Below are 14,573 nucleotides of genomic sequence, written 5' to 3' on the forward strand. Positions count from 1 at the left end.
CCCTGAAGATGCTTTAAAGTGCTTAAATTCTCACATATTTTTTCACAAAAACCTGGATGCAAAAGAACAGTGGCTTCTGCAAAAGAAGATGATATGGTAATATAATTAGTTTTGGCACATTATAGAGAGTATCAAAAAGTGGTACATTCAGATGCATGCATATTCAAGAATTAATATTCTTATATGACATTTCTGTGAAGTCTTTATTTAATTATCTTTGAATTTTCCAACCATAAATCCCTTGTGCACTGAGTAAGAGTACTTTGGTTTAGGTGCTTAAGTCTTTACCATTGTAACAAGAAGCTGGAATCAGAATTAGTGAAATGCATCACACCATCTAATGAATCAGGGCTATATAGAAGACGGAAAAGATATGGAAAATAAATAGCTAATTAAAAAATCCAAAAGGCAACTTGTAGAATATTAGATAAACTATGTCCCCCAATTTTTTTCTTGAGGATATCATTACCCCCAAAGATATCCTCATAGACTAATACCTAGGTAGGAAAAGGCTGAAAAAAAATTCATCTCACTATAAATAGTGGTTTCTCTTGTTATTAATTTCTTTTTGCTTGATGTACTTTATTGTTTGACAAATGATTTGTGAAAAAAATCATTAGTATTTGTTTTCAAATAATCAATACCGGTGTGTAACCAAGTGACCATTTTTTTCATTTTTCTAAAAATGCTTTGTACTACATTTATTAGTGCCAATCTAATAAAATGTATTTCAGGTAAATGACATTTCCTTTCTCTACCACCTTTTGCATTTAGAGACTAATGGATGAGCATATAAAGTTACACGCCAGAGCCTTCGATTTTAAGCAACATGTCAGTCACTTAGATTGCTGATTAATTTTGGCTTGGCACCACTTATCATTTTAAATTGAGTGCCTGATGAAATAATCAGTCATCTGTGCCTGCTCGGAGAAATTAGCACATGTGTTTATTTGTCAAAATGTCAACATGAGCTTTAATCCATAAGTACTGTCCTGGATTGCATATGCCAACATTTCTCAACTTTAAGAGAGGAATACTTTTTTTTTTTTTTTTTTTTTTTTTTACAAATAGTTTATTGTCAAATTAGTTTCTACATAACACTCAGTGCTCATCCCCAAAGTGCCCTCCTTCATGCCCATCCCCCCCTCCCCCCCACATCCATCAGTCNAGTGCCCTCCTTCATGCCCATCCCCCCCTCCCCCCCACATCCATCAGTCCTCAGTTTTTGTCAGCATTCAAGAGTCTCTCATGGTTTGCCTAAGAGAGGAATACTTTTAAAACGAGAAGCACACGTATTTCTTAGGGCCAGGTCAGCTTTGAAAACCTTCCTCCTCTAGCCCTCATTAGAGATTCAGTAGAGCTGAAGCCACAGACTGATTGACGAGCTCCTCAAATTTTTCATCAGAAACCATACTAAAACTAAACAGGTTTTTTTCCTTTTTTTTTTTTTTTTTTTAAGGCTATCGGCATTCTTTTCGTTGAATTATGGAATGTTGCACAAATTGCTATTTTAGGTGTTGGGGGAATGAGCCAGAAATTCTCCCTCTCACTGGGAGTAAGGAGTGGAGAGCGCTGAGCATAGGTAAGCATTTTGAAATCAAACCAAATGGGTAAATATGTATCAATAGTTATTGAGATCATTATCTGTGTAAAACTTTATCTCTACATTACAAAGAAAGCCAATGACAAAGGTATACACAATTGACAGACACAAATTACAATAGGATCTAGGTTTTGAATACTTTTTCAGTAGCAGGTGACATTTGGGCTGATGCAATGTATTCTTCTAAAAATAATTCTATCACTAAAACTTGTATGTTTATTCCGTTGTCTGTTTGTGGTAAGCGAGTACAAGTTTTACTATTCTCTAAATTGTATTACCTGCATCTTAAATATTCTTCTCATACAATGTATGCAGATAAAATGAATATGAAGCTAAACAGGAATTTTTGTAATAATTTTATGTAACTAGATGAATATACTTCCAAAAGGGAAAAAAATTAAATACACTCTAACCATAAAAAAGAATGAAATCTTACCATTTGCAATGATGTGGATGGAGCCTGAGTGTATTATGCTAAGTGAAATAAGTCAGTCAGAGAAAGACAAATACCACATAATTTCACTCATATGTGGAATTTAAGAAACAAAACAGATGAACATAGGGGAAAGGGGGAAAAAAGAGAGAGAGAGGCAAACCATAAGAAACTCTTAACTATAGAGAACAAACTGAGGGTTGTTAATAGGGAGGTGGGCAGAGGACAGGCTAAATGGGTATTAAGGAGGGCATTTGTGATGAGCGCTAGGCATTATTTGTAAGTGATGAATCACTAAATTCTACTCCTGAAACCAACACTAGACTATATGTTAACTAACTATAATTTAAATACAAATTTAAAAAATTACAAATATACCTTTATGTGCTGCTTTAGCTATATCCCACAACTTAATATGTTGTGTTTTCATATAGTTCAAATGTTTTCAACAAGTTCAAATGCTTGTTAACTTCCCATGTAACTTATTCTTTTACCTGTGACTTGTTCAGAAGTTTGCTGCCTAATTTCCTAATATTTTGGATTTTCTCCAAATATCTTACCGTAATTTGGTGGACTGACCACCAATCAAATGTAATTGACTTCTGATTTTTCTTTATAGTCATCAGAAAAGATACTCTGAATGATTTCAATCCTTCTAAACTTATTGAGGTTTGTTTTATGGCCCATTACATGGTCTGTGTCTCTTAATGAACCATTTGCCTTTGGACTGCAATTACTGGGTTACAGGATTTGATGGTTACCTGATTGAGGAGTATAAGGATGAAGTAGAGTGAGATAATGATAGCATATTTCTTTCTCTGGATGGCATTGCCTCTCGTTGAAATGAGAAACAAAAGTTAGGTAAGAGGTCTGAGATGTGGATATGAGCAATACTGTGTGGTGCATACACAAGCATGCTGCAGAAAAAAAGACGGTGGGCAGATATTATCCAATTCTTAGACGTGCTGAATTTTAGCCAATGAAAAACCCAAGTACAGATATCCAGTGACAGTTTAGTATGCAGATATGTCACTCAGGTGAGAGGTTGATGACAGAAATATTATGAAAATTAAAGTGAAGCAGGTCCAAGCGAGGCTATATATCTTTAAAAACAAACAAAAAGAAAAAAAAAAAAACAAGAAATAGAGCAAAGGACAAAGTTATGTTTCCTAGTTCAAACTTTGAATTTTTATTTTAAAAAATTTATTATTATTTAATAATAATACATGAATGGCATTGCCTCATTCTGGCAATTTATCTGATCTTTGTTAGTATTGGTGTTTGGTAGCAAACAATTCAGGGAAAATTAAGGTCAAGTAAGCTTTAACAAATTCACTATTGGTATAGTATCTGATCTAAAATGTCTATATATACTCATCCACCTCATATATTTATGATTAAATATTTATTGTAGAGTTTTGTTACTATTTTGATCAGAATTTCTTGTCTTCTGATGAGAAAAAAAACTCTTAGTTGCAACTCTCGGGCAACATTTTAAATTATTCCATGTAAGGAAATGTAATGGCATTTTCATGGTGAAAAAAAATGGCAAATTTGTTTATTGAGAGCACCTCACTTCCAAAGTTTTTCCTTCTGAGAGACCCCCCCTTCTCTATGGGGAAAGGTCTTCCTCTTTAGAAAAAACAAATATGGAACACAGCTTCACCATCCAAATCAATCATCATGATGACCAGTGGAGCACAGAGGCCATAGACATGTATCTTCGAGTCTTTCACACATAGGTTACAAAAGCCTTTTCTTTTTATTTGAATCATGACCGTGAATAATTTTTTTTCCAGGAAAATAACAAGCATTAGTCATAGCTTAAGCAAATCTACTTAAAGTCCTTGAAATCACAAGTCAATTACTCTAGGTTTGGAAGTAGTGACATCTAATTAGAATGTTAAATTAAGTCCAGTAGTGTTACTGCACTTGTTTATACATTCAAATTCATTTTAGTAAAGTAAATTTAGCCAACAGAGATTATTTACTTTGTCACCACTTATTATAATAAAATTATGAAGGAGACTTAGAGGTTAGATGAGAAGTAGCTAACTCTTCCATCTTCTTATTGAAAGATTCATTAAGAAAAAGGAGGAGGAAGAATAGAAGGAGAAGAAGGGGAAGAAGAGAAAGAGGGGTAAGGAGGAGGAAAGAGGAAGACAAGAAGAAAAATTATACCAGGAGATCAAAAGTTCTGACTTCCTTGGAAACCAGTAATATTAGTCAATGTTTTGTTAGGCCTCAATGAATTTCCACTAACAAAAACATAATTGAACTCCTAAAAACACACTAAAAAAATCCACACATGTCCTTCCCTAGTAATAGAGAACATTCGCAGGCCAAAAAGTCACTGCAGACAACTTTCTTCTGTCTTACACCACTCTTCCTAAGATTCTGTTTGTTTCTCATGTTTGCAGTGAGAGATCTACATATTCACCAGCTTGGATGTATTACTTACAAATTATTTTGTGCTTTTATGAAATAAAGCAGGTTCACCTTGATGTTTTACAAAGTAAACCACTCAAATGTGAATATGTTCTATTTTAAAGAGATTGAGATATAGATACTGAATCTTTTTCTGTTCAACAGAAGTCCAATTTTTATTTTGTAAAGGAAGTATATTTATGTATTTCTTTCTACACCAATATCAATGCAAAATACTTACTCTATGTCATTGTCCTCCATGTGATATTATAATTACATAGAAGGCTAATCTTAATTAAATTTGTGAAGTTTATTTTAGGTTACCAATTTCCTTAACTTTATACAACTTTCAAAAATTGACCCCATAAATTGCAATGCCATCCTCTGATTCCACTGCAATTTACTTTTTCAGGGCATCCTGAACTTGCAGCCTTACAGAAGAGTTAACTGTGGAGCCTGAAAGACTTCATGGTAGAGTAATAAATGTATGGCATTGCCTGTTGCATATAATCTTAGAAACTCCTCCCAAGGAACAGTATCCGGTAGACATAAAGGATGTTGCCACCATGGGACATGGGGAATATTTAGGAGGCAGAGTGACATGTTGAATAGGTAAATTTTAACAGAGGGATAAAGTGGGGGGAAGAAAAATCCAAAGAGTGAATCACTGTCTAGAACTGCAAGGTTAGGAGGGTCCCGGATCTCAGAGACAGAGCATGAAGAAATCCAAAGAAGCAGTGAGAAAATGAAGCAGTGTGTCATTGAATATATGGCTTAAGAAAGTAAATTGTTCTAGTATAAATATGCCCAAGTTGGGATATAGTGGTAAATATGCAATCTGTACAGGTTTTCATCTCACATGGCAAAGCAATTCGCTCTTATCTTCTTATTTGGTTGCATCTTTTCCCCCTCCCTAACTCTCCTGGCCTAAACTGTACCCACTGCATTTAGTGGTGCTGATTTCTGGCCACCAGTTTGATTGCAGAGCATTACACCCTTTCTTTCTTCTCTCTTTTTTACCATACTGTTATTCATGAGGAAGAGTGATTAGGTCTCATGCAAGTGCAGAAGTATCACTTCAAAAAGCAAGATAAAAGTAACCTTTTCCCAAATTTTTCTGTTTGCCCGAGTCCCTTTACATGGTCAAAAACCCCAAATCATGTTTTATGGTTAATAAAATACTGCTCAGTAACTTTTCCTCTCTCATCTGAAGCTTCTGTGCTTTATATTGGAAAAATGTGTCCTTTGTTATTGTTAATAAGAGAAAGAAAAGCTTACTTTTGAGTTAAAAATATTATCACTTTTTGTTGCCAACGGAAATGGGATTGGAAGAGGAAACAAATAGCACAATGCCATATAAGTAGTCCCTATTTTTTATTCTCTTGTAGCTTAGAAAACAACTGTCAAGCATAATTTTCTTCTAATGAAACATAGATAAATTCATTCAGAGTCTGTGAATCATTCAAACAAGTTATATTTCATGGTTCTAGAAATATCAAAAACGAGATGGCTAAATCCACTGATCATTTTTCAGTTTGGATCCTGCCCAAGCTGTGAATGATATCAGGAATTATTTCCAGTTTAACTCTAATGACACTGGGTTTTCTTTACTTTTTTTCCCTTCATTGATGAAAATGACTATATCTGTGTCTCTTATTATAAACAACTATTTCGTCATATTAAATATATACATATATATTGGCAAAGACTAGCTTGTGTTTAACTAAAGATGGCCTTAACATGCAGATTTGTTGATTTCATTGCCATTCTCTCACAGGATGATTGACTGATACTTGAAATTTCTTTATCCGGAAAAAAAGACCACCTCTCCCAGTTAAAATCTTAAGTGAAAATAGCCATTTCTGGCAAATTATTTCACTCCTTGAGGCCTCCATTTCCTTATCTGCATAGCAAAGTGTTTCTATACCCTCCAAAGTCCTGTAGAAATTTTATATTCTATGATTCTATGTAAGATTCAACATCATCACCTCCCTTAACCCCTAAGATAGGTGATGTGCTGAATTAAAATTGCATAAAGCTACATAAATCTTTGAGTCCAGAGGCATTCTGAAGAATGGAGTACAAAACTGGAGAAGTAGATGTTCTAAAGAATAAGATTGCATTAAAGTGGGGCCAAGGGCACCACAAACTTTGTTCAGACACAGTTTGAGCCCCGAAGGAAGAAGAGACAGATGAAGGTCCAGAAAAGTTAGAAAAAGAAAAATTTACTGGCCAGGAATCCCTTACAGCCAGATATTCAACTCACTTTTTTACACTTAGCTGTTTAATCTTTAAGCTCACTGGTGTCACCATATTTTAGCATCTAATTTTCTCACCTCTCAGTATAAAAGAAGTTCCTAACTAGATTCCCAGCATGAATTGTCTTGGGCATCTCCCTTCATATCTGTAAACTGTTGCCAGACTAACACCCCTCAAAATCATCATTGTGTCAAGCCATTTCCCTTGCCCAGGAAGTCCTGATTCTCTGAGAGTGAGATCTAATACTTTCTTTCCCCACCTTTGAAATATAATTTCTCCACTGGTACAAGCAACCACTACGTCACAGAAAAATTCATTTTCTAAACGTTGATTTACAAACTAAGAAATTGGAATTCAGGACAGCCTTCCCCTGTTGAAGTTCCAACTAGTGGAGCTGCAACACTAGTGTTTACATGTGTTTCTGACACAACATATGTTTGTCTAGCAGTTAGGTTCTCAGTGAAAATGAGCACAGCTCTGCGGTCTCCCCCTTGTTAATGCGATGGAAAAGTATCCTTGTCCAAACTTTGAGGCAGGCTGAGGAAGAGGAGGAGATGGAATAAAGTGTCCTCTGGTGGATGTTCCACAGATGGTAATATAGGAAGAAGAGGGACAAAAAAATGAGTGACCATAGCCAGGGACTGTCCTGTTGCAGTATGTTGGTGGGGCAATGAGGGAGAAGGAGGGTTAAGCTCCTGAAGAAGCACCATCTGTGAACAGAGCAGCTAAGTATTTTTAAAATATCAAATAAGAGGAGCACCTGCGTGGCTCAGTCAGTTAAGTGCCCAACTCTTGATTTCGACTCAGGTCGTGAAATCAAACCCCACATCTGGCTCTGTGCTGACAGCGTGAAGCCTGCTTGGGATTCTCTGTCTCCAACACCACGCCCCCCCCCGCCCCGCCTCTTTCTTTTTCTATCTCAGACTAAATAAATATTTAAAATTAAAAAATAATAAAAATATCAACTGAGAAAAGAAAGTAAATTTGTGTGCCAAAGAACGTTTCCTACTGCCACAGCAAGGGTTAACAAGATTGCAGGTATAGCCCACACTGGGCATGTGTACTAGGAAACTACCTCAATTTCAGTGTTAACTGGAGCACCCATTTCTGTCCCTAAATGGGTATTCTAAGCTCCCTGAGCATCAGCAAAGTATAAGAGCCTTCTTTTCTAGTTTTTTTTCCTCAATTTTCTGCTTGGCCTTTTGATCCTCTGGTACAAATCCATTTATTCTTATTGAGGGTATTTCTGTATTCAAGCCTTAAATAGATCTCCCAGGACAAAGATGATAAAATCTTAGTTACTGAATTGAAAAAAAGTGCCTTGAATCACAGAAAATGTAAAAAAAAAAAAAAAAAAAAAAAGAGGGGGAGGTAGATATAGATATGACTCAGCTAGATTTTAACCACTTTGACATCAGGGATCATGTGTTATAATTCTTCTGTCACCTCCATAGCACCTGACTCAGTGGTGCCAAAGGAAAGTTTGCTAAATCTGTTACAACCATTCTTTGAATAAACAGAGTACTCACAAACATGTTACATCCTGGGAATGGGCAGACCCTCCAAAGGAAGTCCTGCTTTAAAGCAGGACTCCGTCTGGTGGGAGACAATGATGGCAAAGGAATGGATTATGGTGTGACATGATAAGAGCTAGAGTCAAATAGAATAGAATATACAGGAAATTGAGGTCATTGCATTGAGGTCAGCTTGTGAGTAAATCAAGGCAGACTTTTCAAAGGAGGTGATGTTTGAGCTGAGTTTTGAAGAATGAGTAGGAGTGAGCTAGAAAAAGGGATATATATATGTGTGTGTGTATACATATGCACACATATATATGTGTGTGTATATATATATGCACATACTGATATGTATCCATATATATATGTACCCAAGTATATGTACCCATGTATATGTATACACACGCACACACACATACACAAGATTGACCCTATTTATAGTAGAAAAAACTTGATAGGCAAACCCCAATGGGTTTGGTGAAGAGAGTGTGGCAAAATATAATTACCCCTTTAGGTCTGAGAATGTACCAGCAGTCTGTTTCTTGTCTATGATTTTGGAATCATTTTTCCTACTATAACCGTTACTGGAATCTCAGTGTAAAGTATCCATTTCATTGTTGAAGCCACGAGTGGAGGCTTTAGTTCAGTGTAGCCAAATCAACCAAACAAAAACACCTTTTGCTTTAAAATAGACCTTTTTTTTTTCATATGTATTAGTTAGCAGAAGCAAATCTATACCCCAAACAGTAAGTGGGTCTCCAGCTACATCATCGGAATTTCTCTTTCCTAATTTCTTCCCCATGTTGAAGAAAGGAAGGACTATTGAGGTGTCTGCTCACGGCCTTCTTTCTTACAGTTTTCATTATTCTACTGACTCCAAGGTCTCTGTGGAAAGGGGCCAAATTTGGCCTACATTGTGCCCAGACATTAGCTGTTGTGAAACGCTCCTTTGTTATTGCCTTGGCATACTATGCTCATTTTTAATGCTGTTGACAATTTCTCTTAACCGTTTGCATTGTAAAATATCCTCCAGTAAACTAGATCTAGCAGTCTTCCTCTGGCCATACACAGTTGTCTTTTATCCTTTAAATGGTGGGGCTTGGACTTCCTCAAACTCTCTCTATTCAGGGGCTCCCCTGGCTTAGATTTGATGATAACTTATTCTTTGTACCGATAACTTGACTTACCTTTCCCCATCCCATGCCTCTTGAACTACTTCCCCAAATGGGTCAAGGTCAGTCCCAAACCAAGACCAGGGACAAAGTCCTTTCATTTTCCCTCCAAGAGCATCTGTTTCCATTATTCCTCTCCTTGATTACATTTCCCGCTTTCCAGGATCCATTCGCCTTCTCTTACTAACTGGAATTTAAGTATATTTTCCTACCATTACCATCACAGCCACTACCATCTGCACAGCAGTTTGAAAGTTTGAACCTATACATCCCCATTCGTGTAATTTTCCATGGTAACTATATTAATCACCATTCAGTATGTTAAAATGAGAAGCCAACCCACTTCATCTTTCAACAAATATGTATTGAATACTATGTGCTTTAGACACTGTCCTGAAAAGCACTAAATGTTGAAAATGCCATTATCTTCAATTATGCAAAAATCATCTACTTTTCATGTCAATATTGTGAGATGACAGAGCTTTAGTTATGTATTCCTACCTATACTTAACATAAGATTTGTTAAAATTAGTTAAAATATTCAGACATATCACTTACTTGGGACAGTTATACATTACCTTCTCTAGAGATAATTTACTTAATATCTAATAATTATATTGTTCATATTTACATATTGTATGGAGCAAATATTTTCTTTTTTCTTGGGCAATAGAAGAGTTTATCAGTTAATTTAATAAATATCTATATCTTAAAAAGAAGTAAATACTAATTCTAAGATAAGCTAATTTACAATTCAAAACATACTTACAAGGATTACTTTTATTTAAATATATTATCATCTCCAGTATCTGCTTGCTTTTACCTTTAAAAATTACAAATTAGATATTTGCTCTCTGGTCTCTGGAATTTCTGGTATCATAAACAAGTAACAAAGCATGAGGTTCCTGGATGTCTCAGTCCGTTAAGCGTCCAACTTCAGCTCAGGTCATGATCTCACAGTTCATGAGTCGGAGCCTCGCATCGCATCGGGCTCCATGCTGACAGCTAAGAGCCTGGAGCCTGCTTTGGATTCTATATCTCCCTCTCTGTATGTCCCTTCCTCTCTTGCATTCTCTCTCTCAAAAATAAATAAACATTAAGAAAGAGGAAAAAAGTAACAAAGTATCATTTATCTCTGCAAATCAGTATCCCTTACTTTTCTGTGCAGAGAGGAGAAGATAATTAAAGCATAAAAGTGATCACCATTTAAAAATGAAAATGCCCTACAGCATTTGCACTTCCTTTCCAACTGATCTTTTAATCTGAACTCCTAAATTCCAGTTTGGCATAACTTTTTTTTTGTTTCCTCCTAAGAGTCAGTTACAGAAGTCATCTCACTGATTCTCACTCCTTTATTCAACAAAATTATGAGCCACACATAATTTTGTTTTTTGAAGTAGCCTCCACATCCAGCGCAGGGCTTGAACTGACCACCTGAGATTGAACATTGCATTCTCTACCCACTGAGCCAGCCAGGCACCCTCACACATAATTTAAAGCAAAACCTGGGAATCAAAAGAGAAGAGGTTTTCATGTTTTATTAGCCACCACTAAGAATTTAACTGCTCCTAGTTGGAAGGCATTGCATGTTACTTGGTATATAGATAATTACAAAAATTATCACTTAGGTTCTACCGAGAGCTGCCTGATACTATAATATACAGTCAAGTGAAAATTTTGTAATTGTCACTATTTTAAAAGGTGATAATTTAAGTAGTTGCCCAGAGGGATCATGTGGTCCCCTCAATCGGCAAGATGCGATACCAGTGCATACCTAACAATGAATACAGAGGTTGTCATGGCAACACTAAATTTGGTGAACTGCTCAAAAGAGCAAATATATTCCTCTCAGGAATGTGTGACTAATGGTTTCTGTGTGCAGGCCTCACTGATCAACTTGTCAGAGGATTGCAAACAGGGTGCACTCAACTTCTCGGCTGTCTCCATGGTTCTCCTGGCTTATGATTCTAAGAAGCTGTGCTGCTTTTCACTTTTGTTTCCCTCTCTTTATCACCATTAGAGTATTTGGAAAATATGTACTATCTAGTCAATATCAAGATGAATTTTTTACTTAGTGTGTAGCAGTGTGTAATTTATTTTTTCTTAAATAGTTTATTGTCAAGTTGGTTTCCATATAACACCCAGTGCTCATCCCAACAAATGCCCTCTTCCATGCCCACGCTCTCCCCTACCCCCATCAGCCCTCAGTTTGTTCTCAGCATTCAAGAGTCTCTCATAGTTTGCCTCCCTCCCTTTCCCCCACTATTTTTCTCCTTCTCATCCATATTCCTCCATTAAGTTCCTCCTAATCCACCTATATGTGAAAACATATGGTATCTGTCCTCTGCCTGACTTATTTCGCTCAGCATAACACCCTAAAGTTCCATCCACATTGCTACAAATGGCCAGATTTCGTTCTTTCTCATTTCCATGTAGTATTCCATTGTATAGATAAACCACATCTTCTTGATCCATTCATCAGTTGACAGACACTTAGGCTCTTTCCATGATCTGGCTATTGTTGAAAGTGCTGCTATGAACATCGGGGTACATGTGCCCCTATGCATCAGCACTCCTGTATCCCTTGGGTAAATTCTTAGCAGCGCTATTGTTGGGTCATAGGGAAGTTCTACTGTTAATTTTTGTTTGAGGAACCTCCATCTGACCGGTATGAGGTGGTATTTCAGTGTGTTTTTGATTTGTATTTCCCTGATGAGGAGGGATGCTGAGCATCGTTTCATGTGTCTGTTGGCCATCTGGATGTCCTCTTTGGAGAAGTGTCTGTTCAAGTGTTCTGCCCATTTCTTCACTAGATTATTTGTTTTTCGGGTAACAGTGTATAATTTAAAATATATAGATAACTTAATGTTAAACACAAACATAAAGACACCTGTAATGTATTCAGGGCACAGGAAATGATTTCCAGGGTTACTCGAACTGAACAATAGTTTGCTTGTTTTTTTCTTTTCTGTGGAATGGAAATACAGGTGAGACAAGTATTTTATAGACTCAAAATAGTTTAGAGCTGTAACAAAAAAAAAAGTTAACTGTTGATCTCACATCTGAGTAAATGCATACTTATAAATAAACATAAATGACCTTGCAAAACAAAAAGTTAATTTCCTTTTCTACAAAACTCAAAAAAAAGAGTAAAATGTTTTGTAGAAATTCAATTAGTGAGCCAACATCATCTATGCACCTTATTGGGTAATTTTTAGCTGTTTCTAGTGTGAATTTTAGAATACTTTCTGGAGCTTTTGAGAATGTATCATTCTTACTTTCTCATCAAATTATTTTTCAAAAAGTTTCCAAGTTTCCAAGCCCTGGGTGTTTACTATGAACTTGGTACTACTTGATCTGTCCTCAGAAAACAAAATCAAACACGGTTGTTGGTCTTTAACTCCAACAACTCTTAGTGTATAAGGTACCACACAACACTATAAATATTTCACTGCATTGTGGTTGATGATTTTGGGAGGAGAACAGAGATAAGATGCAGGCCAAGAGGAGAATGGAAATGTAGGTAACACTGAAGAAGTACAGGAAGTAATACATTCACACTCCTGTGAAGGAATAAAGGGCCTTGAAGTGTAAAACCTGGGAGGGCGTGGTTTCAGGAAATGAGGTTAGGAAGATAGGTTTGAACCCTGTGATGGAAAGCATTGCATGTTTGAAGAAGAGGTGTGATAGAAGCAGACTTGTAAGCCTAGTGGCAGTGTGGAAAGGGATTAAAATAGAGATCAGAGCTGGGGAGATGAAGAGGGTCAATTACAGTGTTAATAACCAGTAATATGCCCCATGGCTCCCCTTGCATTTTCAAGCCAAATGCTTTTCAAAACATCCTCTCATTTTATCTGCCAGTAGACTCTCTTCAGTCACTGTTAGCATCCCTATTCATAGATAAGAAAACTGAGGCACTGAAAGATAAAAGAACTTCCCCCAAGGTCACACAATAGTAAAAGAGATTGGAATCAAATCAGTCTGATTCCAGAGCTACACCCATTGAATAATTGTAAAGAAGACAATATTGAGTTAATGTGGTTTTTTTTTAGCAGTAAATCATTCTTCTCCATCTCTGCTTTCTATAAACAGTACCCCTTTCATTAAATACTTCCATTAAAGTAGAAAAAGTAATGAATCTTTTGAAATGCTTTTAATTAATTTCTCAGGATAATAAAGAAACCGTGGTGCAGTCTAATGGAGACTCATTAACAAAAATTGGGATATTATACTATTTTAGAGGCAGGAAAAGATTTATAGAGTATAATGGGGGTTTTTCCCCCTAATTTTATCTTCTCAACTGCAGTACCCAGCACAATGGACCAGGTAGACACACAAATAATTGTTCACTGGAGAGGCTTGGATGTCAGCTAGACCAATCTCCTTTTTCGCAAATGAGGAACCTGAGATTCACTTGTTCCTGTATCTTGTTAAGGCAAGGCATAAAACTTGCAGCTTCTGACTTCAATGAGCCCAGGGTAATTTTTATGAAGAGGTAATTTGTTTAAAAAGAATACTTAAAGGAATAACACAGAGAACCAACATTATGAATGTGTACTTGCATGTATAAGAACTCATCTAGAAAAGTATCAATAGATAGAATGTAGTATGTAATGAACAGCCTGTGAAAACCACTTAGTTGCCACCAATGGGAAAGTTCTTGGTTTTAAAATATCTGAAAGCTGACATCATGAAGAACAATTTTATAAGTTTATTTATACATGCTGTAATGTGGCATTTCTGAAACCTATTTACTGAAACATTTGACTTGCCTTAGTTCTTTATGCCCATGTATTTATATTAAAATTTGAATTTCACACGAGTGAAAATGGAAAATGAAATAACTTGTCAATATCTGATTCTGTAGGCTATGTTTTCATTAGCTATCATATACTTTCTGGCTCCATTGGGCCACACTGGAAACTACCAATAATAGAAAGAAAAACTTTGTTATTTATTTAAAAATGAAATGTTTCCTCCCATAGATGACTTTATTATATTCTCCACATATGCAGTGTGTTAACAAGATATCTTTTGGCATAATTGTTATCTATTTGCCATAGGTAGCACATAGGTTGGGGGTCTTTAAAGGAACCAACCAAATAAGTTGCTCCCATGAAGTTTCCACAAAAATTAGAGTAGATCTAAGCCCCAAGTAAAAT

This window comes from Hyaena hyaena, unplaced genomic scaffold, assembly GCF_003009895.1.
Source record: "Hyaena hyaena isolate Hyena2069 unplaced genomic scaffold, ASM300989v1 scaffold_1008, whole genome shotgun sequence".
NCBI lineage: Eukaryota > Metazoa > Chordata > Mammalia > Carnivora > Hyaenidae > Hyaena > Hyaena hyaena.